This window comes from Pleurodeles waltl, chromosome 12 (genome assembly GCF_031143425.1).
Source record: "Pleurodeles waltl isolate 20211129_DDA chromosome 12, aPleWal1.hap1.20221129, whole genome shotgun sequence".
NCBI classification, from domain to species: Eukaryota; Metazoa; Chordata; class Amphibia; order Caudata; family Salamandridae; genus Pleurodeles; species Pleurodeles waltl.
Window position 1 is genome coordinate 104,899,413 of NC_090451.1, and position 26,471 is coordinate 104,925,883.

The 26,471-nt window shown below is 45.2% G+C and overlaps 1 protein-coding gene across 2 annotated transcripts in view; it reads right to left on the reverse strand.

The window, feature by feature from the left end:
* Positions 1 to 8,911, reverse strand: part of SNAPC2 (small nuclear RNA activating complex polypeptide 2) — a 51,961-nt gene extending 43,050 nt beyond the window's left edge. The window contains exons 1-2 of one of the 2 annotated variants that reach the window (XM_069216688.1): positions 8,680 to 8,911; positions 6,298 to 6,388 (exon numbers count right to left, since the gene is read on the reverse strand). The gene's annotated coding sequence lies outside the window, so the exon portion shown is untranslated. The remainder of the gene's footprint in view (positions 1 to 6,297; positions 6,389 to 8,679) is intronic. The other variant, XM_069216687.1, reaches the window with a different exon arrangement.
* Positions 8,912 to 26,471: the final 17,560 nt, after the last annotated feature.

Genomic DNA, 26,471 nt, shown 5'->3' on the forward strand with positions numbered 1-26,471 from the left:
TGTCGTCAGTCCAGGGTAGTTTTCAGGGGGAACTGATGCTGGCAGGCATGTACTTGAACGGCATAATAAAGAGGCACTCGCACACTGGACCACAGTGTGGCACGTTATGTTCCACCCTACACTGAAACAGACCACTTTTGGGCCCTGTATTCATGCCCTTAACTTGTCATGGAAAAACACTGAACGATTCCGGAACAATGGGTGTAAAAACATCAAGATAATCCATTTTGTTCCTGCTTATGTTTCACATGCTTTACTTAATCTTGCATTCCCTGTGAGTGTTTGCTTTTCCAGGATGTTGTGTTCCTTTTTTTATTTTCAGGTAGCATATTACTCTCCTCTAGTGCATAATTTGAATTGAGTCGTACCCAGGTGTTTATAACAGGGCACAATTGAGCTGTGTTTGAAGGCAGTGCGAGTTTCTCTCAGTGCCTGTCAGGAGTAAACAAGGTATTCAGAATACATGGCCATTCAATTCTTAGTTGTGATTCTAAGCAGATGTTGGGTTGGGTGGCACACTATGCGAATTTTAGTGTATATGTTTAAGCGACGCCTTTAATTCTATAGGGCCTGCCCCTTTCAGGGATCCACCCACTTTTTGTATCCCACTTAAAGCCCTTGGTTGCACCTTCACTGGGACGGCGTCACCATCCCAAGACATCTCTTCCCTGCTCACACTCCAACAGGCTTTGTTGAATCATGCATGCTGGGAACCTCACACTCCTGAAAACTTTTTGTCGCCATTGATTTCAATGGGCGCGCCACTCAGGAAGAGCACTAACCTGATCACACCGGGAACGAGTCATAAGCGCAAAATGCCCGCTTTGTGGCACATTAACATCACTGGCGACCCTCGCGGGGTAGCACCTGTGGCACGTGCTGTACTTCTTTAGCACAGGGCACCTCAAAGTAGTGTTGTAACTGCACCATCTAAATCGCATCAAGTTCTAAGCTGAGACGTGTGGGAGAACAGCAGCAGCAGACATTAGCTTTCCTTTCTGCGTGCCTCTAGACCGCTAACTGTTGCCAAGGGCGTAGCTTGGTCTGCAAGACTGGCTGAGCTTTAGATTTCCAATCAGCTGGCACATAATGTTAAAATATATTCTACCACGAACATGGGAGCACATTTTTGTGTGAAACAACCAACATTTTTTAAGTATTTCCAAACAGAGCGAGGAAGTGTGTGTGTGGAGGGAGAGAGAGAGAGAATAAAAAATAAAATAAATAAATACAAATATGACAGACACCTCACCATACCCGACTGAAAGCGCCTGCGCCCGACTATTTATCACAATTACATTTGTTATGTTGGGTGTAACACCCCAAACGCCCCCCTGAAGCTACACCCCTGACTGCTGTTTCTCACATTGTTGTGGTATATGATGCCTTTTAACATCCTTTTGCACGTTTTCTAATGAGCGTTAATGTTAACTGATTAGCTGGAGATGTTACCATTTGCATCTGAAAACTAGCACTGCCCTCTCATTCGCTGGGCTGTTTAACCTGTGATTGTCTACTGTTAAAATAAATAAATAAGAAGATTGAAGAAGAGAACAAAGAAATTACATTTTATTTTTCATTTCACAACTATGAACTTTGCCGCTACGTTTATGTTATTTTTTTTCAATCAACGGCATGTTGCATTGTGAGGCTTGTACTTTTCCTTTGCACAGTTTCTTCATGGACTCAAAAACCAAGTATACAATTGCTTCTAGCTAAAAAAAAACAGAATTGGCCACTTGGGAGCCATGTGTTTTTTAATTTTACAAAGCTGACTTGTCAGCCGTTTTAAATTTTTACGAAGCTGAATACTCCATTTAAAAATTGTTTGTTTCTTGAGTAAATCCAAACTTAAACTCTGCATAAATATGCATTAAAACAAGCATTGGCAATTTGAATCATTTTTGCTTAAGCATAATAGAAAATGTTTATACGGAGCTTCACAACACAATAAAGGCACAATACTCATAGCTGCAGCACAACCATCCACAACACAAATAAGTTAAGGACAGGTGGCAGTAGCAGAAGTACCAGAACACGATTCTCTCACACAGGACAGATTCAACACAGATAGCTAACACTCTAAAGAAGGAGAGAGACAAGTTAAAGACTACTGTATGATTTCTATAAACATACGAGGAGTACAAAACTCACAGTAGAAACTGCCAAAACTCTAATGGAATTAATATACGTTTAAGAAACCATAAAGTGCACCACCCCCACCGATAACACTACCACCCCCACCGACAACACTACCACCCCCATGGAGCACCTCAACTTCAAGCTCCGCACAGACGACAAGGCTACCATCTTAGGTACCTAAGCATACCGGGCCTGCGCACCAGCTTCTGCAATGCCATCGCAGATTTCTTCGTGCTCTTAGCCTTAAGATCCAAGGACTACATCTTCCTCTTCGACCTTAACTTCCACATCGAAAACCCCAACAACAACACCGTACACCTCCTCAACAGTATGAGCTGCCTCTGATTAACCCAGATCATCCACGACCCAACGCACACTGCAGGACACATGCTGGACCCCCATTTTCACCTTCAGCAGACATGTCACATACAGCCACATCACCAAACTCACAAGAACTGACCACTCCCACGTCCACTTCAACATCTTCAGCCCATACACTGACACCCCCAAGATATCCAGCATCCCCAAGCGTGGGGCAGTTTCAGAAACCAACTGGACTAAGGCCCTTAACACTTCCAGCCCCACCACCGCCCTCGAACAAGGAGTAAAGAACTTCAACACCTGGATCACCAATTGCACTAACAGCACCGTCCCCGTCAAATGCAGCATCCAGGGAAAACCATCCAAAAAAGGCCAGCGAATACTACCTGAACTCAGACCAACTAAACGAGACAGCAACCAGCTGGAGAGGAAGAGGCGTGTCAGCAAAGACACCTTTGACAGGGCAGCTTTCAAAGACTCCCTCAAAATCTACCATTGCCTGCTAGAGCAACAAAGAAGGCAACACTAGCCATGCGTATAGAAACCAGCAGCAACAACACCAAGGAAATCTTTAACATCGTCAAAGCATCCTCCAATCCGGCAGCTAGTGAAAGCATCATCACACACTCACGGAAGCGGGGAAAAAACCTTGACGATTTCTTTCACAACAAGACTGCAACCATATATAGGAACTTCAAACCCCAACCTACACCTACGGACTTCATCCACAGATTTGCCACTATCACAACCAACACTAACCACCTGGAACCCTCTCTCCACCGAGGACACCGCCTCCACCATGAAATCCATCTTCTCGGAAGCCCCACAGATCCCTGCCGCACCACATCTTCAATCTCAGAAACCAAAGAATCGGCCAGAAACTCATCACTCTACTCAACACCTTCATCACCAATGCAACCTTCGCCGAAACTTGGAAACATGACAAAGTCAAACTACTTCTCTAAAAACCCACCGCAGACCCAGTGAACTCACAAACAACCGTCCAATCTACCTGCTCCCTTGCCCAGCAAGGGTACTGGAATCAACAACAACTTGTGACCTACCTGAAGCAGAACCAGCTACTCGACACCTCACAATCCGGCTTCCACAGCAATCACAGCACCAAGAACTGCCCTGATGGCAGCCACAGACAACATCCATACCCAACTTGACCAAGGAGAAACAGCTACTGTGACCCTCCTCGACCTCTTGGCAGCCTCTGATACTGTATCCCACCACGCTGATTAAAAGACTCCACCACATTGACATCCAAAGGGACGCACTCAGATGGATCACTTCCTTCCTCACTGGAAGAACCCAGGGGATTCACCTATCTCCTTTCATATCTGAACCAAAAGACTTCACCTGAGGGGGTCCCCCAAGAGTCACCCTTCAGCCCCACGCTTTTTAACACATATATGACCCTGCTAGCCAACATCTTCAGATCCCATGTCCTCAACGTAATCTTCTATGGAGATGACACCCACTCATTCTCTCCCTCACCGATGACCCCACCATCAACACCAACTGCCACAGATGCATGATCATGGTCCCCAACTGGATGAAAGAAAACTGACTGCAGCTAAACACAGACAAGACTTTCAGAAGTAGGACCCGCACCCGGTCCCTTGGAACATGCCAGATACCTCAGAATCATCACTGGAATCACAGATTAACACCATCTCCTCCACCTGCTTCCTCACTCTGTGAATGCTACTTAGCATCTTCAAGTGCCTACCCCCGCGCACAAGAAGCACCGTGGCAAAGGCCATCATCACCAGTCGACTAGACTACGGCAACGCCCTTTACATAGGAATTCCAGCCATACAGAATGCCTCAGCAAGACTCATCCTCGACCTTCTCTGATGATCCCATATCACACCACACCTCAGGCAACTCCACTGACTCCCAGTGCAGAAGAGGTGCATGTTGAAGCTCCATACCCACGAATATAAATCTCTACACAACCAAGAACCCGTCTACATTAACCACCGCCTGAAATTCCACCAACCGCCTGAATTTCCACCAACCGTCCCTACACTTTCCCACACTCCATACTTCCAACTAAACGGAAGTGGAGGACGTGGCTTCTTTCACATAGCAAAAAGAACAGATGATGTACAGAATGCTGATCACTGCAGTCACCCCAGTCACAAAGATTTGGGTTTAATCCATCGATTTTTGCCCACCACGCCACCACAGTTTGAACCCAGCCATATGCAAATCAGTTCTGACCCTGCTCCCCATGGGAACAGTCCAGTCCGAACTGCCAGACCGAAACAAGCATCCTTTGAACATTCCTCCCCAGTCACAAAGATCTGGGTTTAATCCATTGTTTTTTTGCCCACCAAGCCACCCCAGTTTGGGTGATGGATTAAACCCAGATCTCTGTCACTGGGGGTGAATATTTGCATTGTTCAGCATTCCGTCCATCATCTGTTCTTTTTTGCTTTTGTCGCCCTAAGTGGATAGGGTATGCCCAGATGTGTGTCTTGTGCTCACTGTGCCACTGGATTCAAGCTAGCCTGGCTGATTAGGGGTGATATCTCGAAACTGGTCCCAGGATGCTTATCATGGCCTGGTCCGGCAGTTCAGGCTGGACTGTTAGCATGAGGAACAGGGTCAGGACTGATTTGCATATGGCTGGGTTCAAACTGGGGTGGCATGGTGGGCAAAAAAACAATGGATTAAACCCAGATCTCTGTGAGGGGGGGTGAATGTTTGTATTGTTCAGAATTCCGTCCATCATCTGTTCGCCCACATAGCAGCAAAAACCTGGAACAGCCTCTCCGAACCATCATATCTCATCCAGAATTCAGTAGAGCTCTCAAGACCTGGCTATTTGAATGAGGCTCTGAGACCTGCAAGCATCTGGATGCCCATGAGGGTGATTAGTTGCGCTTTACAAATCCTGTTAGATTGATTGATTGATATACTCCTTTAGGATGAAGAACACTCACCTACATAGTGAGGTAGGCTATATTAGTGGGTTCCATATCTTGCAATGGGGAGCATGCAAAAGTACTAATGTTCACTGGTTGTAAGTCTCCGTTAATGGGTTCTCTATTTTGGGTGTGGCTATGTCACTTATGTCAACATTTATGTTCTGCCTTTTTTAAACTGTCAGATCTATATTAAAATTTAAGTGGGTGAGCTAAAATGCTGGTTACTGTTGTCTCCCTCCCATAGGATTACAAACAGGAGAGCAAAGCAAAAGACCCCATTCCTCTTTTCCATCATCATGTTTTTGTGCTTGAAGATTGCCCCTGTGGGATCATGCGTCTTCACTAGGAATACAGGTATCTCACATCAAATATTGTGAAACAGTAGTGAGTTCTGATTTTTTGTTATATCTTCGTCACCCACTTTCACTTACTATATAGTGAAATTTGGTGTGTATACATAAGATACAGCTGCAGTGAGAATTGTGGGAGTACACACTTTTTTAGCATGCAGCACATGTGTACATGGAGATATAGAGAGAAACAAAAGACTCAAATTGAGTGAAAGTCAGCATTGCAGCCCTTGTTTTCTATTGCCTCTGCCCCTTCCAACCTCCATCAGTACCTCTGTGACAGCATCTGTGTGTGGTTCTCAGAAGGGCAGACTCGGCTAGATCATCTCACTGTCCCAGGAAGATGAGAGTTTTAGTGGCAAAAGAACTGCAGCTTTCTTGCTTATCCTGCCTCAAATCAGCAACCTTGTAATTGACAGGACCGGAAAATATGATGTGAGTTAGGAAACTGATCTGTTGTGGGGTTTAGAAGAGGAGTAACAGTCATTAGTCCAAATCAGGGACGTGTTACAAATTACATGACATTTACCACAACTGACCTGCTGACTATGGAACTGTGGAACCAGGTTTGAGTGTTGGCGTCAGATCAACACACTGTGATTTTGGGCAAATCACTCAATTTCCCAGTGCCTATAAAAAACAAAAAATATAAGGAGTCCTTTTGTAATGTGACTGGTGCTCATGTAAAGCACTACAATACATTTGGGTCACATTTGTGCTATATATCACTGCACAACAAATCCATATTTACAGAGCACTGCATCTCTGAGCGTTTTCATACAAACACTTCGAGAGAATGCTGTTTCATTTCGCTCAACATACAACTTTATGGCTCGTAAAGAACAATACAGGAAACAAATAACCACTCCAATTCTAGTGAAATTGCACAATTTTTTCTGATATTTGGTAGTAGTTGCATCCACTGACTGGGCTCTTAAGGTGAATCTTTTTTTCACCAATGTCATTAAAACCTTGTGTGAAATTGTGCCCCACTGTTGACAGGGAATCCGTTTGGTATCCAGGGAGACTTTCTGGATTTCATGGATTCCTTTCACTTCTAAATCGCAGTAATATTTGCCGCTTGGAAGTGTGTTTCCTTTTAAGCGTGCAAGAAAAGAGAAGCATTAGACTGCAGGCAGCCACTGTTAGCTGATGGTTTTGCATAACACGGTCTTCCCCGCTTTAAAACACTACTATAGACAGAAGGTGCTTCAAGTGAACCAAATAGGTCCAACTCTTTTCAAAATTCCCCTCTGTGCTCCATATAGCAACTGCCTCATGTCATTGATCACTTCCTCTGCTGCTCTGCCTTTCTATCCGCACCAAATCCTGCTTCTTGTGCCAACTGCTAGCCCCTATCCCGCTCCTTCTACACATCAGTAACACCTCTAAAAGGTATTATGTCAACACAAACGCCGTTCACACAGTTCAGAACTTTGTATTTGCTGCCAAGATAACACAGTAGATCCATGTGCCTGCTGCAGAGTTCTGTTCGTAATCTCCAAACTTAAAAGTTGTTTTCACAAGCTGTCACAGCCTTTAATTATTGTTTGTAGCATTCGATCCCATAAAATGTTAGCTGTGGTCTCTTGCAGCCCACGAGGTAAAAGAGGGGACAGATGACAGAAAGGAGTCCTGTTCGAAACTGAAGCGTGCATTTGGAAAGATCCCATTTAAATTATTTTCATGTGCAGGGTCTATTGTTTTAAATGGCAGGAGATGTTTGGATTTGGTTTCAGCTCACATGTAGGCTTGTCCAGCTTGTGGTACATGTTATTTAAGTATTAATTTGGCATATTATGATGTAGACTGATAATTCTACTTACCTTTCTTTTTCGCTTAAATGACCGACCGTTGTTTCTGAGTTCAAATCAGTCACAATTGCCCCTTCTTTATTATTATCAACATTCAGCCAAAAAAAAAATAACACATTGGCAAAGCCGTTAGGTCACATCTACGTGACAGCTTTCGGCTTCGTCAATGTGTTTAGCCATGTTGTATAGTAGTGCAGCTGCTATACTGTATGGCTTAAAGCAAACAAAGCAAATGCTATGACAGCATCATAGCACTGCTATACAAAATGGATAAAACGTTCACAAACCCAAAAGCTGTCACAAAGGTGTGACCTAACGGCTTTGCCACTGTGTTTTTTTTTTTTTTTGATTTATGATGACAACAGCAGTTCAAGATTTACTTTTTTTTACATAACTGGGGCAATATGGCAGTAGCAAAGCAAGCATCCCTCTCTCACATACGGCAATACACGCAGTCTTCCATTTCCCATAGAACAGATCCGACAGGTGCCGATTAGTACTAGCTTTCTTTACTCACAAAACATGCGCAGTTAATGCATGAGTGACATATAGCTTGCAAACCGATAGCTGGGATCGGTGCTAAGTTACTGAGGAGAATGCATAGGTGGATGAGTTACTGAATATGCAAATTCTAATGGCATTATTGCTTATGTGATATTCCAAGTCAGCAACCTGAAAGTCTTGCTGCTGCCATTTGAGGCCTGCTACCTGTGTTGATTCGTTGGTGTTCACAGTATTAAGAACTAGTTATTACCTAATAGGTCATTGTTATTTGTGCAGCCTCTTAACAGCATAACTATGCTTTAAAGAGGCAGTCAGATGGCTAAATCTACTTAAGGTTTTGGGGAGTACGCTAACCAGGCACTATGCCATCCCAAGTCTAGCGCTGCACCTGTTCATAATGTTGAGGGCCGCCAGGCTTTTACCTGATTGGTTTAAAACTATTAACATCTACACTAGCCACAGAGTTGTGTCGGACTTATTAGATATTTGCTTAAATAATAGTATCATGCCGCAGCTCTCTGCCACAGACGGGTGTCTCTGGAGAGGACCGTGGGGCAACGGGCACCCACGATCCTGGAGATAATTTTAGGGCACCAGCCTTACCTCTTAACGAAGGGTCATTAAATAGGAACAGTTCTCGCTCGCTTTCGACACCAGGCGGCTTCAAACAGAGGAGGCAAATAGTGAAATTGGGTAACAGGCAAGTTACATCACATCGCCTCGTCAGGGGTAGTAAGCGCTATAGAAATACTATACTACTATTACTCCACGAGCTAAGGGAAACCACTGTTGGGTGGCGGTAGGTGTCAACACAAGCCTCATCTATCCTGCGATTGGCCAGAAAAGGATGCTGACCCGGAAGAGATTGCTCAGCTGGTCCGGGAAACACCGCACACTGCCCCGGAAGTGATTGGTGAATGATCACAGGTTAACATTATGTGCACCGGAGTTCCCTTTAGAAATGTGGTTGGGGTGCGGTTGGAGTGAGGCACCCGGTAATTTGGCTACGGGTCAAGGAACTCAGTTTGCTGCAGAACGAAAAGTCCGCGCGTCCTTGGACGTAACACGAAAGCCGGGAGACAGCTGGAGGGCGTGCAGACTCGGACCACTGCACCAGCACGCGAGATGCCAAGAGCTAGAGCAGGGACTGATAGGCGAAAACTGCATCACAAACGCCCCGTCTGCAGCCAGTGAGCTAACGGTGGTGGTGTACAATACCTATTCTTGCATAAAATACTCACAAACTAGTGTTTATTGTGCCCTTCTTCTTAAGTTCCTTTATTGACAGTGCTATCCTGAAAGCGGTTGTTGTCCTTGCCCCGACCTTTTTCTCCAGCTACCCAGACCCATTCCACCTGCTCAATAATTACTTCATCGTGTAATTTCATCAACTCTTGCTCCACCTCGCTTATAGACAACGGAGCGTTTTTTGCTTTGTGAACACACGCCTGTATATTTAGTATAAAAACAATCTTGTGCTTAAATTACCCTAATTCAAAATGTTCCTGAGAAAACAGCGCACTAGGGGCCAGATGTAGCAAAGGGTTTTACCCATTTTGTGTCAATGAGAAAATGTGTTCGTACATTTGGCCCTAAGTGTCTAACATCTAAAGAGCAAACCTTTTCTTCCCTTTCACTGTCTCCAGGCTTTTGGGATTGATTATCATTCCTAGCTCGCCTTGGTCCCTCCATCCTAAAACTGCCTTCTCTGTTTTTTCGTGATGCACAACTTACATTCTGCCTTTCCATCTTTAAATTCAAATATTAATTTCCTGAACCCAACATTTCTGTGTGTTCTTCTGTAACACTCTCTGGGTTAACACGAGTTGCTTCTAAGGCTTCCATTTTTTTAAAGACCTTTCCACGCCTCCTCATTAACTATCGAGTATGGTGACCCTGAGTCAGAAACGGTATTCATCTTCACATCTTTAAGAATTATTTTCACAGATTGGTTCTACCGAGAACAACAAACTTTAATTCCCACAACGTCATCTGCAACACTCAATACACAATAGTTATCTTTACATATTTTTGGTACCACACTGTTTTCTGAGCAACCATATTTATCCACTTCCATAATTGATTTAACATGATCATCATTCCTTCTTAAGAAAAACTGTAAAAATGCCCTTTGATTCCGCAACCTTAACATTTTCGGCTTAAAGCTGAACACTTCTTTGTATTTGCTAGGTGTTCTGTACTACCGATAGCATCTTTCTTGACTTCCTTTTGGAATTTCTCTATTCCAATTCACATTTGTTCTCCTTGGATCCTTACATTTGTCATCTTTCTTAACCTTTGCTCTTCCTACTATATCATTTTTCTTCATCCTTTTAGGCAGCTTTCGAGTATCTACCACTAAGTTCAGTTCTTCATTTTTGTTGCTATTGCTAATACTTCTTTTAGATCTGATTTTCCTTTCACCCACAACCTGTCTTGAATTTTTGGATTATTCACATGTATGGCTGTTTGGGTTTTAAAGAGTTTCTTGTGTAATGATCCAACCAGCATGTTAATTCCAATTTTCTTTAAGTGTAGCAACATAATCAGTTATATTTTCTTCTTTATTTTGCGCTCTGAGCTAAAACCTGCAACGATCAACTGCTGTGTACATGGTTGAAGGAAAGTATGTATCTAAATCCTTTAGTGTATGTTGGAATGCATCTCCCTGAACTGGTTATCTAGGTTTCTTTTAAAATCGATTGTACGTTTTCAATCGCTCTGGACCTTAGCAATGCAATAAAATGTATATTTTTCCATTCCGGTGTCAAATCTTTCTCATCGGTCATAAAAATATAGTCAATAAAATATTACCCCCAGTCCTCCCACTTCAGTTAAAGGTCTGCATTTGTAGGTAAAATTTGTTAGGGAGGAGTGAGATTAAAGGTGTTCGTTGCACACATGATGTCCTTACACACAGCTAAAATCTGCTATGGTTACAAAATGCAGTTTTTTAAAACTATGCTGTAATTTCTTTATAAATGTTCGATACGTTACAGTTTAATTTATATAGTCACTAGAACAGGATTGATAGGAATTAGATCTGCTTCTCGCCGTAACTTGATGCTGACATCTGAATATGTTGTATTTCTTTAAAACAGAATATTCTTTAGAAGGCTCAAACATCTACTGTATTCTGCTGTTCAATACATGGCACTCTGTGCTCCAACTGCACCTAATTACTTACTCAATATGGCTCTGTGGAAGGTCTTGTAGCATAACCTTGCGTGATGATGTATTACGCCAGAGTGCTCCACAAAACATTGACAAAATGTTTTAACTGTTTGTGGAGTTTAGGGCAAATACATTTTTTCACAGGCTGATGGTGCTCGACAATGGGCTATGGTTCCAACTACTATTCATTGCCATTATTCAGTTACTTAATTCAGTAAGGTTCAGGGTTTGTCCACGAGTTGCCCCTCTGTAGAAAGCACGTTCAATGCAGTACATGCTGTCACAAATCTTGAAATATAATTAATCCGACACAATTCTGTGTTTAATTCAGTACACTTTGTCACGATCTTTGAAATACAAGCAATCCAGGGCAATTCTTGAAGTGTCTCCAGTAGGATATTTTGACACGGCTGCTAACTCTTTGTCAATTTTGGCATTCACCACTCAGAAGCTAGTAGTTCAGTATAAGTTCCTGTTATTTTAGCCCTATCCTGGAAGTGACAGCTCTCCTGACTGCTGCCTCTTTTCCATTCCTCAGTCATCTGGAATCCTTCTGCCAGATTCCGGAGCACACAGTTATGGTGGCCTAACTTGAATGAGCATAAAACAAGATACAAATAGAAAAACACAACACACATTAGGCTAAAAGGGCTTCAGCCACCACCGTTGTTCAGCCTGGCTAGAGAAAGGCTGCAACTTCTACTTGAGATCACGAATTTGACCTCCGGTCGCTGTGCAACATGTGCAAGGGACGGGAAGATGGTGTATGCAACAGGGAAAAACACGGGATGACCTGGGTGGAAGATTCTGGGGAACAATTTCTAATCCCCAAATTCCTGCTGTCGCCGTAGCCCCTCATTCATGGCTTTCAATATACATCCTCAGCGCCGGACACCATTTAAATGGTCAGTGACGCCAGCAAGATTAGTAAAGAAATAAGCACACCTATTTCAGCTGACCATTAGGAGCCCACCAAACAACTGGGCAACCGAATTTGGCAGCCTGATTGGGAGGGGGACTGGAAGTGTGACCTGCGGTGCTATGTCTTTTAAGAAGCAACTGGCTCTGCCCACACCAGAGAACAACATTATCTAAAGTGGAGCGCAAGCCTAAAAATTGCTGTGTTGGGGTAGAGAAACTATATGAGGAGTAGAAGTAGAGAGAAAAGGGGATTTAAGTACATTTGGGAGACCAGGAGTCCTGCAGAGGTCCGATGGCGAACCCTGTGCACTGGGAGGCAGCTGAGAGGGAACTGGGGGCCTTGAGTGAATGCAGCACAACATTTCTAAGTTTATGCAAATGGATTTGTTACCCTCCGTATTTCAGGCTCCCTTTGTTGACCTCAGAAGGATGAAATACTTAGCCGGACCAGCCTTGATAGGATGTAAACATAACCGGCAGGCTAGCTGCTGATCGCCTCTGGAGCTACACATGCTTTCCTGTAGGGGATTCAAATCATTGGCTATCTTGTTAGTCAATATCAGACATTACTGTGCAAGTCTCTAAAACTTGACAACAAAATCAGCTGTGTCTGTAATTTAAAATGTGGATTTTCTCAAAATACCAGTCCAAGGGATGGGTGGAGGGAAAAGAGACAGGAAGGAGACCGAGAGAACAGTATGGCTCAGGGAGCACGGAATGGTTAGTGGCAAGGGCAGGGTGAAGGAACGGATTAGATGGATGGTCATGATATGTGTGGAGACAAGGGAAGATAAAGGCAAGGGGAGGTTGGGAGAGTGGATAAAGACAGAGGGCCATTGTCTGCGTGGAGTAACCAGCAACCAGTGAAGAAACTAGGTTTAAGGAATTGATAGATGGATATATATGGGTGGAAACACAGAGCCAAAGTGTGGGCTGAAGGAAGACTGGAGGGATGTGAGTCATGGCTTGCGATATGTGGCGAGACACGGATTAGTGGAGAAACTGAGGATACTAGACACACTGGGTTGAGACCCAGACAAAGGGATACTTTCAGATACATGATCAAGGTATGGAGGGAGAGACAAGACAAACATGGAAAGTGAGGGCCAAAGGAAAGGTGGAGAGGCAAGGATAGAGGGATGAACGGGTGACAAGGTGAATGGATGGATGGGCAAGGTAGTACAAGGGATGGGGAAGAGACCATGGGTAGACAAAAAGACAATGCCAAGGGTTAATAGCAAGTGGAGCAGTAGAAGCAAGGAGGTACACAGTCCCAAGATGGCTGGAGAGACAAATCCAATGGATTGAAAAGGGAAATCAGTGCTAATGGATGGAGAATTTCAAGGCTGAAAATAGCATATAAAATAAACAGAATCACTTATAGAATGTGAAAAGAACATATTAGATTTCTGTAAATCACAGCTTTATTTCACACATAAAAGCCTAATTACGATTAGAAATGACTCGGAATAACAACAAATGGGCACTCCTTTTTAGACACGTGGGCAGAACAGTGACAGTTTTGTGACACAAAGCCCACTCTGTGAAAGTGTGTGACTGATGGCCAAGCAAGGATAAAGTGGATACCATGCCAACGATGTAGGTAGAAAGCTAGATCAACCTGAGTGGATGGGAAATCCAGTTAGGTGCATTTAAGAGATCAGCAGTATCTTGAGTGGAACAGAAAACTAAGGGTTGCAGATGGAAAGGACAGTAATCTGCAAGGTAGCAGAGGGCGCAGGACTCTGAGCAAGTGGGTTATCCTGATAAGAAGACCGGGGGAAGTGAAACCATTCTGACGAATAGCACAAAAGATAGAGGACAGCAGCACCTTGAGAGTCACACCTTGAGTAACAACAGTGAACTGAGGACTATCCCTAGAATGGAGAAGCACCGTCAGAGAGTTGCTTCTGGAGAGGTGTTTCATAGGAAGGGGGCAGTACCCTGAGATAAGGCAGCACACAAAAGGAGAAATCAGCACAGCACCCTTAGGGGTTTCCAGAGAGAGGAGCCAGCACCATGACCTGTAGGATGGGAGAGAGCAGTGGACACAAAGAGCAGTAACCTAAGCAAACAATGTCTGAGCAGTACCCTGAGAAGGGCATCACAGGAAGCCTGCACCAACATTTTAGGGTACAGTAGTGCATTGAGGGGACTATCAGTGTTTTGGAGCAGCACACTTCAAGAAAGCTGCATGCAGTGAGGGGATTTGATTGTATCCCAAGAGAGAGCAGCACATTCACAAGAAAGACAGAACAGTATAATGGTGGGGTGCAGACTGACAGGAGAGCAGCTTGAGAGGCAGAAGAAACAAGGTGGTATCCTAAAAGAGAGCAGTATCATAAAGAGACATCAGCACTAAGGGTTCACAGGGAAGGGCAGTGACTGGGAAATAACACCAGATTGAGTAGCAATGCCCTCAGAAAGAAGCAGTAGTTAGAGCAGCACCCTTGAGAGTATGTGTGTTTTTGTGAGGGACAGTGGGGAATCAAGAGGAGAGAACTTCACCTGGCGGGAGGGAGTATTCAGAAAGATAGCGGCACATTCAGAATAACAGGACAGTACTAGGAAAGGAGAGAATGACACCCTAATGAGGAGGCAGATGTAGCAGTCAGAGTGTGGGCAGTCACACTTAATAGGGGTCAACATCCTACGAGAGAGCGTCACATACCATGAGTGTGACAGAAAACCACTCTCTGAAAACAAAAGACCAGCACCCCAAAGGAGGAAACTCCCATATTTAGTGAGCAAGAATGACAGAGCTTAAAAACAGCACACTGAGAGGGATACATTACGAGAAAATGTGGCCAGGATACTGTGGAGCTGGGAGCCTTTCATTATACTTAGGAGAGAGCAAGGGGTTGGCGTACCTTGAAGATATAATAGCACCACCGCAACAGAAAAGCAGTACCTTGGTGAGCAAATAAGTGGCAACATCCAGAGGAGAAATTCTTTTAATTTTATGAAGATTAGGTAATTGGATGAGGTATATTGGAGTTCTTAGGTCTAACCTTTGTATTATGAACATTTCTGACAGAACGCAGAAGGCCTGACCTATTTATTGTGAAAATGATATGTTAAAGCCAATAGGCCTCTAAGGATGGATTGTTATCACACTTTTTTAATGTGCCTATGGACACGTACCGTAGCAGGCAAGGTTTCTGGTGTTGCTCCCCCTTTGACAAACCCTACAAGTAGATTTATACTTTAATGGTCCTTATTTAGCCTAGTAGGTGGAGGTTTAATATTATTTTGTGAATATTTATAATTTTCTGACTTTATGCCAGAGGGTTGCATTATGAAAACCTTTATGCAGAATTCAGTAGGGCTGATTAAGTTATGGTGACAAGCTAATGATAAAGGCTATAGGCCTGATTGGTTCATTAGGAACATTTATGTCAGATGTCATATTTCTGATTTTGTGATTTGAAAGGTTACAACAAAAGAAGTAGGCCTGTCAAATTTATTGTAAAAAGGGTTTGTTGGCACCAGTAGGCATTTACGAGTGGGTTTCCATTTGGGTGCATTAAAAGCTATAAACAGATGTTTAGTTAAATGTAATCAAGGTTTCCAGCATTGGTTATCTCCTCTGACAAACACTTGATGTTGAAGATTTGTAATGGAATAGTCCTTGCTAGGCATTTCAGGATAAATATATTTCTGTATATATTTGTAATCTTATGCCTGTATACTTGATGGTTGCCAGTATACGCATAATACAAGAGACGTCAGTTGGTTATGGTGACAAGCCAATGATGAAGGCTGTAGGCTTGGCTGGTTCTTTGGAACAAATTGATAGATGCCATAGATCTAATTTGTTTATTATGAAAAGATGAAAAAGTCAGTAGACCTAACATATTTATTCTGAAACACATATATTAAAGCCAATAGCACTTTAAGGGTGGATTGGCTTTACACTGTGTTAAAGACTAGGTAGGTATTTCAGATATATTGTTACATGGAATCTCACAGATCAGTATCATAGACAGGTATTCCGGTTTTGTTTACCCCCCTGTCAAACCCTGTCACTAGAAAATTTGCACTGTTATAATACCTGCTAGGTCCTTTTGGGATAGGTTGAATATTGTGGTACCTTTCTAACTTTGTACATTTTCTTACTTTTACGACTTTCTGCCTGACAATTACCTTCTGAGAAAGCTTATGCTTAATGCATTAGGCCTGTGTTGGTTATGGTGAGAAACCAGGTATAAAGTCTATATGCTTGACTGTTGCATTGAGAATTGATCTGGTCTGATTTGTTACAATAACGACAGTATGTCTGACTTACTTATTGTAAAAGCATAGCTTACATTTATTATAAAGGAAGTAGACCTGACTAATCTATTGTTAAATGTTTTTATCAGAACAAACAGGCCAGCTGTAGACCGGAATTTTGCTACAATGAATCTCACAAGTTACCTTAGTATGCAAGGATTTTGCTATTGGTTTCCCCCCTGAATTATCTACTGGAGCAGAAGTTTGCCACTGCTGTAGTCCTTGTTAGTGCTTCCTAAGAGAAGTTTTGCCAACATTAATTTTATATGGATTGGTGACTTTGCTGACTCTTTCCCACACGGCTGCCTAGTTAGAAGGCCAATTATAAAGGTTATAGGCCTGATTGGTTCATTAAGAAAAAGTAATGCCCAATACCATTGGTTCAGTCTGTTTGTTATAAAAAAAATTACAAGCACTGTACTAGGCCTCACTTATCATGAGAATCATATGTTAAAGCCAATAGATTTTTAAGGGTAGATTCTTATTATACTGGGTAAAAGCCTATGCACAGGTTATTTGTTACACAGAATGTCCAACTGTATTTGCAGGTATTGTGGTGTTTGGCAACCAGGCAGTCCTACAGGGCTGCTCATCCTAATTACATTCTTTCAATGTATTCTGTCTTTGCTTACAGAGTTTATGTCTGATTTATGCAGGGGGTAAGTGGGTAAATGCAAGAATGACTACACAGTGGAGGAATGGATGCATTCTCTCACACTTTATCAGATTGGCAACATGTGAGCCCCCCACCCCCATTGCTTTGCATGTTAGCTCCGTCCCATCCCTTGGTGTGTTAGCCCCGCCCTACTGCTAGGTGCGCTAACCCTCCCCGAAGTTCAGCTCTAGTTGTGCCCCTGGAGCAACCAATATATGTCGGGATCTGATTTGTGCAACCCTCGTCCCCTTGTTCTGGTGGGGACTTCTATCAGGACACAACAGGTGACCTGCATCGCAAGCTGAACTCCTTGCATGTGAGGGGTCGGGATGTGACGCCAACCCGGCGATTTGGGCAGGCCTGACTGTCAGCAGCGAGACTTGGTCCTAGCAGAGAGTGGATTTAAAGTGACAACTATGGTAAGTAGCGGACGCTCTCTTACCTTAGCAATGGGGAGTAGGCACCTGAAAGAAATTGAACCTGGGAAGCAACAGTTTCTAATACTGCGGTTCTGCTAGTTTTACATGGTCCAAAACCACAGGAGGTAAGGCGATCTGCCCGGGATTCACAGTCTCATTAAGTGTGGATGTCAGAATTAGGAAAAAAAAAGATTTCTTAGTTTCACAGGTGAAATGGGATTTTGTGCTATAGTCTTCATGCTCTGTAGCACAGTATATACATTTTTTTTACCTAGATTGCTGCTAAGTCTCTCAGAAGAGCGAAGCCCAAAGTCAGCCCTACCAAAATGTAAACTTATAATTACCACAAATGTCTAGTTTTTAGGTCTCACCTGGAGCCACACTTTTGCCTTCGAGAGCTTTTGTTATCTAAATAAAAAAAAAAACGTAATAAGGACATCAAGGTGGTCATTCCGACCTAGGCGGGCGGCGGTTGCCGCCCGCCCGTCGGAAGCCGCCTGAATACCGCCCCGCGGTCAATAGACCGCGAGGGGTATTCTGACTTTCCCGCTGGGCCGGCGGGCGATCTGAATCAGATCGCCCGCCGGCCAAGCGGGAAAGCGCCTTCCACAAGGAAGCCGGCTCGGAATCGAGCCGGCGGAGTGGAAGGCGTGCGACGGGTGCAGCAGCACCCGTCACGCTTTTCAGTGTCTGCATCGCAGACACTGAAAAGCCTAGTTGGGCCCTGTTAGGGGGCCCCTGCAGTGCCCATGCCATGGGCATGGGCACTGCAGGGGCCCCCAGGGGCCCCAAGACGCCCGTTCCCGCCGGCCAGGTTCTGGCGGTAAGAACCGCCAGAGCCAGGCCGGCGGGAAGGGGGTCGGAATCCCCATGGCGGCGCAGCATGCTGCGCCGCCATGGAGGATTCCCCAGGGCAGCGGGAAACTGGCGGGAGACCGCCAGTTTTCCCTGTCTGACCGCGGCGTTAGCGCCGCGGTCAGAATGCCCTTAGGGGCACCGCCGGCCTGTCGGCGGTGCTCCCGCGCCCCTTGGCCCTGGCGGATTGTATCCGCCAGGGTCAGAATGAGGGCCCAAGTCTGCCCATTACTTACCATTGGTAGGCTTCTTCGTCACTCTCATTCGTTTTCTTTTCATTGGTCAGTGGCAACTGGTTTCATTTTTACGATCTTGCTCCCAGAAACCTTTCAGAGGAATTTAGTTTTCCCCCTTTAGATTCGACACACACGGAAAGCACTGCAGGAAATCTACTGCAAATGGGTTGCAGCACCCTTTCCCTTGGTCAATGCAGTTCATTAGACAGATAAGCAGAATGGCCACAGCTTTCCTTTCTGTATTGATAATAGCGTGCTCCTAAAACAGTTAATGCACAATATTGTTAAACCACTTTGTCAAAGACAGTAACTCTTGTAATCAACTCCCATTGACCTTACTTCTACAAAGTCCACCTGATGCACATTTACAATCTTTTTACACCAAAACAAACGACTACCTGTGTGCATATGTCCTAAATGTCCACCACCTGCTCCTCCAGTGCCACTGCACCACTTTACTTTATATTTAATTTTGCACTGAAAATTATTATTTTTTATTTACTGCCTGCTATCGTGAATCAGTAAATAAAAATGACAAACGGCACCCACTTCTTTCCATAGGTGCGCACATAACATGCTGACTCATGTTTACAGGTTTTCGAGACCGGCAACAGAAGTTGCGCCAAAGCACTTTTCTTCTAGGCTCTAGGTTGAGCCTAGAAGCGCGCAAGTGCTGCTTTTCAGACGTGTTGGTATCTATGTGGGCTTTTAACCACGCCTAGGGCATGCCATCACTGTCACTCTTTCACGGGCTTGCCTTTCAAAAATCCTGTGTTATCATTGGTAAATGCTTTCCGTTTTTCCCTCCTTGGGGCAGTTTTGTTACCGTCTTGGACATCGACCCCGTTACATGTATAATTGCACGATTGCTCATACGTTTGACTGCGAGAGAACTTATTTTTCCTTTTGTGTCTCTCCTTTGTGCTCACGCTGATGGCGGCCCTGGCTCTTTGAATCAGCTCGCTTATGTCAACTGTTTTACTTTTCATTTTCAATTTAGGTGGCAAGAAAAGTCCAGTTGGGAGTTTAAAACGCTAATAGCTCTAACTCGAGCCAACGCAAGACCCACTTCATTGCAAATGCTTTTTTTTGCCAGTGTTGTGCAGACAGCATTGGCAAATCCATTAGGTCCGAAAGGCACGACCTGTTGGCTTTGCCAGTGCTTGTCCGATGTTTAGGGCAGTTCATGCTTGGTCCTTCAGAACTTTTTTTCCACAGAGCTCATTCAGGCCAAATTTGCATCCTTTTTTCCCTCCACATGTGGATTCTAAAGCTACCCATGGTTTGTGGGTTCGCTTGGAGGGATCCTAGTAAGTAGCTTAAATTGTAACATTTTTTTGTTTGGAGAGGGGGAGTGTTGTGCACGAAAGTGCAATTTTTTAAACTGGCACCAACAAAAGGGTTGATGTGCTGAAATTTTTACTGCAGTTCTTGCATTCTTCTAAGTGGTATTCTGCTTTCCCTATTTTTTTGTGGCTTGAAGATACTTAAAGACAGTGCTTAATTTGAGCCGGTGGTTGCCAGTGGGGCCCACCTTCACTCAGTTTTGAAGACCGGCTCTTATTTTTCCTTGTTGGATATTTCCCAAGAGAGTGAAGACCAAACTAAGGGGAAAGAAGGAAAACGAGAAAGACTGAAAACCGTTGCAGAGGGAGAAAGGCGGAACATGTAAAAGTGAAATATACGGGCAGGGAGTATCTGGTAGTTGATTAAAGAGGCATGAGGTGGATTCAAGACTATGCCACCTTTGTATTCAGTGCTGTGACTGTAACAGCGCCAGCAGCGGGATTCTGAGCAGAGCTTTGGGCACTGGCACTCATTCTTTTTCAAATTAACCACTGCCTAGAGATAACTGAGCTGCAGTTTATAATGGTTATTTATTGTGTACCAAGCATGTATCAGTTTATATGGTAAAATCTAGTGTATGAAAATGGACATGGCGGAATTCTAGGTATTTTTGAATCGTGCCCATGATAATGGACCCTATTCACAAAGGTAAATTTACATGTGTACATTTGCCTGTGTAGCAACTTCGCTGCTTTCGGCTGTTCAACGTTTCTGAGTGCAAAGGTAATCTAAAGTGTAGACTTGCATGCCCCACAACCCCTGAAACCATTGCGTGGAGCCACATTTAAGAGTATAAAGTTACTACTACTATTAATAACTTTGCACATTCAGGCGAAGGTCTCCGCCACTGGGACAAAGATCTGCCTATGGTAAAGTATGGAGAAAAGTAAAAAGGTTTAATAACCTTTTAAACATTTAGTATAAATAAGTTATGTGTTAATGTAAACTAATTTTATTTATTTTTCATGAACCTAGAAGTCATGTAAAGTGACAGAACTGTGGTTTGAAAATTGTATTAAAATTAATTACTTTAAATATTTTTAATTAGTGTGTAATCACTTAAGTATTTAAAACATCCCACCTTCAGTAAAATGTGTATTTTTTCATATGTATTATACATTCCTAAAAGTTGTGTATAGAAGATTTAATACAAAAAGATTGTTATATGTATTTTAAAATTTTAGGTTTATTAAAACACTTTAAAATATTTGGTTTTGAAATATACACTTTAATATTAAATGTATATATATATATGTTTTTCAAAAGTCAAAATAATTTTTTACCATTATTTCCTTAAGGGGTAAATCCCTGAATTTATTAGTTTTGTATAGAAGTGTGTTGCATTTCCAGTAATTAGCCATGTATGGTACTCGACTTACTGCAGGTTTGGGTTGGAGTACATTTACAACTGTTTTGGAGCCCTTCTCGGTGTAGGAACTTTAGACGTGCATTAGGTTAACAGAACATCGCTTATTCTTTTGTGTGTGAGTCCTGGTATAACCCACATCCAAAACCTCAGCCTTGGCAAGAACTGCCCTACTATCAGCACTTGGACGGTTTTTAATGTCTTTGGGCTTTTCCTCCTGCGCTCTCACATACTACTTTCCAGAGAGCATCCTCTCGGTAACCCATGCTACACACGGGTCAGACTGTGGGGCTTCCAGAAGGGGTTGCCATTTCTGCAGCATCTTTAATAAGGAGACAAAAGTTTGGCTTATATGTCCTGCCCTTGACAGGTGACCCTATGTGACAAGTTGGGACACCGAAGAGCTTTTGATCCCTTGGACCCCACGGATCAACAATTGCAGGTTTCTCTGCCTGCCATCCCGAAGCAGAAAACTCTGTTTCAGACTGGGCAGCATGTAAATGCCTCTTTTGGGTAAACTTTAGCCATACATGCACCCTTGTAACCTCCTATGGCTATTTCTGGGGGCCCCTCATTTAATCAATATCACACGAAGATAAGAGACTTTCTGGGTGCCCTTTTGTTTCACTTTACTTTCCAGTTTTGCTCAGATTGATGTAAGGTTGATTACTAAAATCTGCTGGTGTTTGTGTGCTGGTAGCCTAGGCGGGCGGGGCTACGCTTGTGCTCTGCTTCTCCGCATAGCCTGGATCCATTTGAAGGGGGGGGGCACGTTGGTGCCCCAAAGACGCGCCTGAGTCCTGGCGCAGGGTGAGGGTGTCGCGGCTGGATGGCAGCCCCCCTGATTTCAGAAGTGTGTTCCGGTGGCCTTGCTTGGCGCCTTTACTGTGGGCTTCCTGCTGCGGCCTACTGGAGGTGGCGCTCAAACCCCGCAACACGTGGCCGCAATGGCAGTGACTGCTGCTGGGACCGGGAGGCGGCACTCACATTGGAGTGAGCTGGTGCTCCAGGTGGGGTCCTATTTACCTCTACTTTTGACGGGGCGTGCTGATACCGTCTGGTAGCTGTAGGTGAGGGTGTTTGGCCCCAGTTGAGTTGAGAGATAGACGACGTCTCCTGTCCTCCCTTTGGCCCGGGTGGCTGCCCATGCTGGCGTGTTTCATGGTGTAGACTTGTGTGGTGCAGTGAGAGCTGTTTGCCATGGGGAAGGTGGATCAGAAGCAGCCCAAACTTACGTTTGAGGGCAAAAAGAAAAGCGGCCAAGCTGGTAGTTCGTCAGACGACCTACCCCAAGAAGAGGACACGCAATTGCCATCTGTGAAAGCTATGTTCGTAGACCTTAAACATAGCCTGGCTAGCATTGATGGGAAACTGGACCATCTGAGTGAACAAATGGAACACTTGAAGGAGAGGGTGGATGGTTATACCACTCGTCTTGAGCATGTGGAGTCTCGCATATCGGATCTAGAAGATGGCCGTCGCGAAGATGGAGAGAAGCTACTGCGGATGGAGGGGGTGTTAGAACTTATCTGCAATAAGAACGAGGACCTTGAGGCCCCGCCGCAATAATGTTTGCATTTTGGGTCTGCCGGAGTCGACCACCACGGGACGGATGGAGGATTATATGGAGACTATGTTTACATCCCTTTTCCCTGGTGAGCTCTCTCAGTTGCTGGTGGTGAAGCGGGCGCACCGGTCTCTTGGCCCCCTCCGGAAGCGCCGGCACAGCCAATCATTGTGCGCTTATTGAATTACAGAGAGAGGGACACAATACTTTGGCTGGCTCGAGAACGTCGCCCAGTGATCCATAACAACAATGAGCTCAGCATTTTTCCGGGCTTTACTCCAGGGGTGCAAGCCGCTCGTAGGGCGTTTCTTCCAGTTAAACGCACTTTGAGTCAGACGGATGTCAAGTTTTCCCTAATTTATCCTGCCAAGCTGTGTGTACTACATAAGGACAAGCTACATTTCTTTACGGACCCGAAACAGGCTGCCAGATACGTCAAGACCATCCCAAAAAATTTGCCTCCGGCTTGCGGACAGGCAGATGGGGTGGGTGCGGAGCTCCCTGATGGTAGCGATACCGACTAAACTCTGTTCTGATGCTGAGGTTTGCGATGGCCCCTCTGCCTGTCTGATGGACCTGGATCAGATTTGACTTGGGCTGGCTCTGCAGTGGTCGGTCCAGGGCTATGAACGATATCTTGGTGCTCCAGCCCATCCACTCCACTCAGGGCGGTTACCGGATGGCCTCGCTAAGGCCCCACTCGATGAGTCCTAATAAGACGTTTGCTGTTTTGCAATGGGTTCTGAGTTTGGGTGCAGGTGGGCTTACTGGACTGGTCTGATTGGGGGGCCAGTGTGCGTGGGGTTGTGCACTTTTGGTAGTTGGGGTTGTTGGCGCTATACTTCTTCCCCCTCTTTCTTTTTCCCTTGCTTTAGCAGCTGCTGCTTTATGTAGAATGGCTGAGGAAGGCATGCGATTGGATGGCTGTTGGGATGGTGAATACAAGCGCGACGGCTGTTAGGTGCCTCACTTGGAATGTCAGGGGGCTGAATGATGGACGCAAGATGCGATTGCTGTTGGCCTATATGCAGCGTCACCAGATTGATATCTTCATGCTGCAGGAGACCCACTTGGTCGAGGGCACAAGAGTGAGGGTGAGGGCTGGCTGGATCGGGGAGAGTCACATGGCGATGTATTCGGGCTATGTGCGAGAGGTGGCGATTTTGATCCGGAAGGGACTGCCGTGGTGCATAGGCGTGGGCGCTGTGTCATGCTCAGGGGGACTTTGTATGATGAGCCGTTCTGTATGATATCCCTCTATGACCCCAGTGTCGTCGACTCTGAATTTTTTGGGGAAGTTTGGCACTTGATTGGTTCGCTGGGTCCTGGCTCCATCTTATGGGGTGGTGATTGCAGTGTGGTCTTGAACCTGGAGGCGGACCGCGAGAGCTGTGCCAGACCTCAACATGTGGCGGTTGCGAGGGCACTGACGCACATCATGGCTGAGGGAGCTCTGGTGGATCTGTGGAGGGCCAGACACGGTGGGGATAGGCAAGGCACGTGTGTTAATTATGCACATGACAGCTGGTCTAGACTAGATAGTTGGCTGGGCATCAGAGATGTGGAACTCTGGACGAAGTCCATTAAGCATATGCCTCGCACTCTATCGGATCATTTGCCGGTCTTGTTGGAGCTGCATGTGCCCGAGGGTCCTGGCTGCGCGTTTTTGTGGCGGTTGCCTTGTAGAGCACTGAGAGACCGTGTCTTTTGGGAGGAAATTCATGCTGCTGTCGTGGACTACTTTGAGATCAATCACGGCTTGGTGTCTTCTGCGGATACCCTCTGGGAAGCCTTTAAGGTTGTGATCCGCGGTATTTGTCTGGCTAAGCAACATGGGGTGCTGAGTCATTCAACCATTTGGCAGAACTGGAAGCGCGACTTGCGGACCTGGAGAGGCAATTGGCTTCTGACTAGTCTGCGGACCTTCTGGCTGAGTTTCGGGAGGCGCTGACCTGTTATGTGGAGGCAGCACTTTGCGAGGTGTGCTTCCTGGGCAAGAAGGCGAGGGCGCGGCGCTATGGTGACAGGGAGCGGGCTGGAAAGACATTGGCAGCCATGCTTCGTAGGTCGTGGGCTGGGAATTATATTGTAGAACTGACCGACTCGACGGGGACGCTTCAGACGGGTATGGCAGTGGTTCAGCGTGTCATGTCAGACTTCTATTTGAAACTGTATGCTGAACAGCCGGGGTTGAGTGGTTCGGATGCTGCTGCTCATTTTGAGGAGGTTAGCTTGATTTGGCTTGAGAACTCCCATAGACAGTTCCTGGAAGCTCCTTTTTCGGTTGAGGATGTGATTTAGGCTATACGTAGTTTGCCAAGTGATAAGGCCCTGGGACTGGATGGCTTGATGCCTCCCTTCTACTGTATAAGGAGTATGCAGATGTCCTGGTGCCGCTCTTTCTTGAGGTCTACGCTGAAGCGCTTGAGGGTGGTGTCCTTGCAGCTTCATTGCCGGAGGCTCTTGTAGTGACGATTTTGAAACCTGGGAAAGACCCTAGTAGTTGCGACTCGTATCAGCCACTATATAAATATAGATAAGATCTTAGCAAAACTCATTGTGACGCGTCTGCAGCCCTTACTTACATCCGTGGTATTACCGGACCAATCCGGCTTTGTGCCAGGACGTTCAACACTGTATAATCTGTGTACCTTTTTTGCGATTTCTCATATTATTGGGCCTGACAATGGCGCAGCGGCAGTCTTCCTGGATGCCGCGAAGGCATTCGATTCGCTGGATTGGTTGTATATACTAGCCAGAGTGGGGCTTAGCACTAGGTTCATTCAATTGATCCGTCTGCTGTAGTCCAGGCCGACTGCTCGATTGAGAATCAACGGGATACTGTTGGCTTCTTTTCCGATTGCCGGGGCATTTGTCAGGGTGGCCCCCTTTCACCGCTACTTTTTGTGGTGGCGACTTTAACCATAGGGGGTTGGTCTTTTCCACAGCGCCCTATTCTAATTTCCCTGTATGCAGATGACGTTACGTTGTATGTCCGCGACCTGCAGGTGCATTATGATGTTCTGCTGGATGAGGTTGTTCAATTTGGCTGGCTCCCTGGGATTCTGATTAACTGGTCCAAGTCGGTGGTGCTGCATCTGTCTGATGCCACCGTGCAGTGCCGATCTATCTACCCCCTGTGTTGGGTGGATGGGCCTTTGCGCTATCTGGCTGAGTCGGAAGGTGGATGAACTGTGGTCGGCTAACTATGGCGCGGCAATTGCATGGCTGGAGGATAAAGTGGTGGTCTGGCTCTTGCTGTTGCTGACCGGACGCATTGCAATTGCAAACATGGTGGTTCTGTCTACATTTTTTTATCTTTTTGTTAACTTACCTCTGGTGCTCACGACTGGCTTCTTGAAGCGGCTTCGATCTTCGCTTGTGGCTCTTGCGTGGGCAGGGGGACAGCCCAGAATTTCATGGGAAACTCTGACTCTACCGTTCAAGCAGGGAGGGCTTGCGGCCCCGGATCTGGAACTTTATTATTACTGCGCGCAGGCCCACTTTGTGTATTTTTGGTTGCATCTCATACGCTATTTGCCGCACCTTGCTCCTGAACATGAGTCGGTATAGCAGGACA